Source organism: Lactuca virosa, chromosome 9, assembly GCF_052849685.1.
Source record: "Lactuca virosa cultivar CGN04683 chromosome 9, Lactuca_virosa_CGN04683_v6, whole genome shotgun sequence".
Taxonomy (NCBI): Eukaryota; Viridiplantae; Streptophyta; class Magnoliopsida; order Asterales; family Asteraceae; genus Lactuca; species Lactuca virosa.
The window spans coordinates 298,859,397-298,865,073 of NC_136434.1; positions in this window are offsets into that span (position 1 = coordinate 298,859,397).

The following is a 5,677-nucleotide window of genomic DNA, read 5'->3' on the forward strand; positions in this document are numbered from 1 at the left end:
GCGAGGAGAATTTGCCACCGAGACGGTTGGAGACACTCCGAAAAATGAAGGCGAAGATTGAGCAGAAATATTTAGACGAAGATTACTGTTTTTTTTCGTTGTAATGTTTTTTTTTTGTCAATGTTTTTTTTTCGGTCTATGTTTTTTTTTTCGTTGTAATGTCATTTTATGTTTTTTTCGTTGTAATGCAGTTTTTAATTAGTATTTATTTTAATTATGTGTTATTTAATTTATACGTTTTTTAAAAATTATTATGACATAAATTAAAAAAATCCATCAAAATAGAAAAATGGAAATTACTAACATCAAAAAAAATAAATGAATAAATGAATAATGATAGGTGTTTACATGTTATTTGGTGTTGCTCATTTCCACATTGGATGTTATAACACCAAAAATGTGAGTAGGATGATGAGGTGGACAATTTGGGTGTGATAACATGTAATAACATGTGGTCCACACCCAACAGCCTTATATTAGTTGTCTAACTATATTTTATAAATATGAAATAGTATTATATTTTTTTAAAATATAAATTACTTTAATAAAATGATATGATTAGCTAACTTTACAAAAACCAAAGGGCTAATGGTCTTGCAGTAAGGAGTGACTCTCTTATATGAGAGGTTATGAGTTCAAGTTTCGGTGGAGACATAGGTGGTCATTCAGGAGTAGGTTAGTTAGTTTGTCGTTTAAAAAAAACATTTATTCAAAAATAAAAGAATGTTGGATATGTGATGTTATAAAAGAGTCATGGACATGGGTCATAACGCTTATGAGAGTGTTCGTGGTATCAATCATAATATGTCAGCATGGATACTACACACACCGCTCTGGGTGGGCGGTTAGTGTTGAGCTCGGTTGTGGCATGTCACGGTCTTTGTGCTATCTCTTTCTCTTATTTTGTTTAAATTGAATTGTTTAAAAAAAAATGTGTCATGACATAGTGTCCAATTTTTATGGATGGCACGAAACCATAAAAATATGATAAAATTGATGTGACACTGAGATGACACTAATAATATAGACAAAAAGATATGATACCATTCTCGCCTAATACACAATTAAGGCATCACATCTAATAATCTAGATCTTTTAAATAACTTAATTAATGCCTTTAAATGTGACATATTATAAGATAGGGATGATTTGTACACAATAAAAATTACATACATAACAATTTGTGATTTAAAATGTTGTATTGTACAACTCTATTAAGCATAAAATGTTGTATACGGATAAAAATTGTTATGTATGAATCACTTCCCTATAGAATAACATACTCATCACATAATTCACTTTATTTTTATTATTATTAAGTTTGTTTAAAGGAAATTAAATATAATTTGTAACGATTAATAATTCAAACTTAATAATCAAACTCGAGAAACTAATAATATGCTCGTATCAATTCAAACCATTTAGGTATTTTTAACTACTCGAGGTTCTTACACCTAAATATAAATATAACTCGGCGGAAACTTTTAATGGTGAATAATAAAAACTTTTGATCGTCTCTTCAACAAAGTTTATAATATTAACATAATATTTTTATTTGTATAAAAGTAAATTATAAAATAGTTCAAAGAATAATTTTTCAATAACATTATTAATATAATTCTGCGTTTCAAAAAAAAAACTAATTACAAAGATACAATTAATATATATAAAAACTTAAGAAAAGAATAGTCGAACATAATGTTATGAAATGGTTGGATTCTATACTGTGAGTTTATTTCGACGGGATTCATTACATCTCCAACGGGCAACGACCATGTGATTTACTAAAACACTATAGGTGGATTCAAGCCATGTGCACAAGATTTTCTATCTCGACTTCCCAAACTCTATTAGTAGGAAGAAAAATATTGATCAACTTACAAAATACTCGAACACTTACGATTAAATATAATAATCTTCAAGCCAAAATATAACTTAAATATGAAACCACAAAGGTTTCTAAACTTTGAAGAACCTTGAATTTTCATCGATTTGAAAAGGTTTTCCAAAAAAAAGTTGTTAATAGAAAAAAAAATCAATTACAATGATATCATAGATTTGGAGTTAGTTGTATGTTAAATTCGAACTATGTGTGAGATTGTGGTGAACCATGGGTCACTTTTTATTGTAGCAAGTTGCATTAATCATTAAAGGGGTGAAACATCTTTGGAACTAATCAAGTATACGTTGATAAAAATGCAAAACATTATTGCATATTTTGGTAAAAAATATGAAAAACATTGTTGAATTGCTAAAAATTTAATCAAATAATCTTAAATAAAAGCGGACAAAGAAAATATAATTTAAAATATAAAATGCATTAAGGCCTGTAAAGGTGTCACAATTGTCATTTTTTCTCTTATGGGATGACCTCTCATACCAATGATTTACTCGTCATGCCTGCATATGGCATCCCTAACTCTATGTTGCATCTACGCAGTCAAAAAATCAAACACAAAACTTGACATTAAACACAATAAACAAGTCACATATAATAAAAATTACAAATTAGTTGGCAGTTGGTTCCTAAACACTGTTAAACGGCCTGCTAACACAAAGAGGAAGCCTCGGTTCAACCCTTATAATTATATCATCATGCTTTCAGTCATTTTTATTACTATTTCAACCACTGTACTTTTTTAAAACTTTTTTGTTATCTTATTAAAACATTGTACTTAAAAATATCTACTAAAACATGGCAATGCACTTTCATTTTTTATATTATTGAAACGTTATACTTTGGAAAATGTAGCAATTTTATTAGTGAAAATTGTATTATATTTGTAGATTTGACAATATACAATCTAAAATAAATTATATCTTAGCAAAATTTACAGAAGATTTTCATAATTTGAACTAACAAAAGAGACCTGTAACATCTTGTTTCCTATCGTTTCTTATTTCAGGGTCGTGGGCCGGAAGTTGATTGTGTAAAGGTTTTGGGCCTTAATAAGGCACAGTTTAGTCCTTGTGGAATGATGTAATGATAGTTAAGAGATTTAACCATTGAATTGTGTTTTAGGCCGAATGGTAGAAAGGGAAAAGTCGTAGGATGGGTTCTTGCATGAAATATGGATTTTTTGTTCGAGAAGTTTTTACTCCAAGATATTTAGATAATATTGTGCGGCTCTTCAATACCTTTATGTGGATATAAAGATCGTCGAAAACGGAGTTGGAACAAAAAAGTTATGACTGTAAGAAGTTAGAAGGGTTTTGGGTTTAGCCTAATACGATGGGCGTACAGGGTGTACGTTAGGCGTACTAGGCAAGGATGATCGCGGAGATTCAACATGGTACGATGGGCGTACCAAGAGTACGCTGGGTGTAACATCCCAAAAAATTTCAACAATTTTAAACTTTTCAAAACGATCTTTTTACTAATAAAATGTTCACAAAATGGTGTTCTCAAAACATTATTTGAAAATCAGTGCCTCCCCAAGATCAATGACATAAAATCAGGATGTGTACGGTCACGCCTTCGTCTTGCCACGAATCTCTGAAACACCTGAAACCATAAACCAAAAAACTATAAGCACAAAGCTTAGTGACTTTTCCCAAAGTACCAACACACAGCAGATAACATAAACAACAAACATGCTCAAATACTCATGCCTGGTCCAATCAGCCTCGGGCTGGAATAGCAAGCATGTTTACGATGGGCCCAGTCATCCCCTGGATGGAATACCCTCGTATCATAAACGGTTTGGTCCAGTCAACCATCGGGTTGGAATACCAAACATATCGGGTCCATTCAACCATCGGGTTGGAATACCCTAGGCTTGTTGACTGACGCACAAAGCAGTCCAGTCTCACCATAATCCATACTATCATATCAGGTCCAATCAAACATCGGGTTGGAATACCCCAGGCCCAATCAACCCTCGGGTTGGAATGCCAATACACAACGGGTTCAGTCATCCTCAGGATGGAATACCCTCAAGCCCTCATGTGACATCCCGACTCTCATGTATACTATTTAATTAAAATTATATTTATTTTGTCAGGGGAGCTCGACGAGTTGGAGGCCCCAACTCGCCGAGTAGAGATTGAAATGATCGCGCGATTTATAGAGACTGCTCGACGAGTTGGAGGGACCCGACTCGACGAGTAGGAGCTGAGTGTGAAAACCCTAAAAATTAGGGTTTGCACCTTATTTAAAGAACCTTAAGCCCTTCATTCCGCCTCCCTGATCACTTTAGCACCCTAATAGAAACCCTAAACGATCATACCCCTGACCTCCGCAGACACAAACGAACGCTTGGATCACTTATACCATGACAAACATATCTGAAATGGGCCAAATCCTTCCTTTTCCAAGGCCCTAAGCCTTATAACAATTGATGATTAGGTTGCAGCCCCGAACAACGAAGCAATCCAGAACCGAGCGTTACACCTGACCCGCATCAACATCACTTTATGGATCATAGTCATGAGTGATGTTTTGATCAAGGCTGTATCTTTGTATTCTTAGACCTGAGATACATATTTGGGACTTGAAGTGTAGGAATTTTTGTGCTTTGACATGGTTTAACGTTGTTCCGTAAAAGGCAGTCATAAGGGCCATTGTTGGGTATGACATGAACTACATTGATGGGCATATGTAGTCAATATGGGATTTGTCCCTCTTATTCGTTGAGAGTTAGACATATAAGGCCTTACTAAAAGTTAAACACTAAATGAGATTAATCGCGATCCATATCTCATGTTCAACATGATGCTTGAGACAAATGAATAACTGATACCACACCTTTAGTAACAATTGTAGCTTAGAGCTCCTGGAATTGGCTGTTGATGAGATGACACCCTTCATATGTTGTTAGGGGCAGTAGATCGTTGCTAGATGTCAGCTACTGTCTATATCAGTCTGTAATGAATTTTGTGCAAGTGAGAGATTGTTGAATCTATATGCCCAATAATCATTATGAAGTGATATTACTAATAATATATGATCCAATAGGGTTACACATTTATAAAGTTGGCACATTTTGTATATTTATTATTAATGTGATTATTAATAAATAATATTAATTCTTGTAATTTAATTAGGGAATAATTATTGTTTTGTGAAAATAATAATTATAAGAGAGTATTACTAGTTATTATATCATATGGTATGGTTTAATAAGTCATGTATAAGTTTTTGGACACTTTGGTTAACCATGATTAAGTTAATGACTTACTTTACCATGGTTAATAAAGTTGGAGACAAATTTTGTCTATTCCAAGACCCATGGCCGAAACCATAAGCAAGCATGGGAGGTTGCTTGTCAACCTCCCCACTTTGTTCCCCATGCCCTTAAAGTAAGGTCATTACTTTATATTATTTAATGAGGTTCCCTTTTGCTTTTGCATGGGTATATAAAGGACGTGTCTTGCATGATTTTAACTAGTTTTTCACTCATCTTTGGTGTGGCCGAAACCACCCTTCTCCCTCATCCTCTCTCTCTTTTGAAGTTAGTTTAGTGGTTTAAAACTCCTCTTGAGTTGTCTCCTTTAGTGCTTATTTGAGTTAAGTACTTAAAGTCTTAAGACACTCAAGAATACAAGAAGGAACTAGCATTCCAAGTGCCTTAATCTTGATAGTGGATACTTGTAGAGAAGATCATGTTCTTTGATCTTTACATCTTCATCAAGACCCTAAAACCAAGTGGGTTCAAAAGCTTCAAAGGTTAACTTT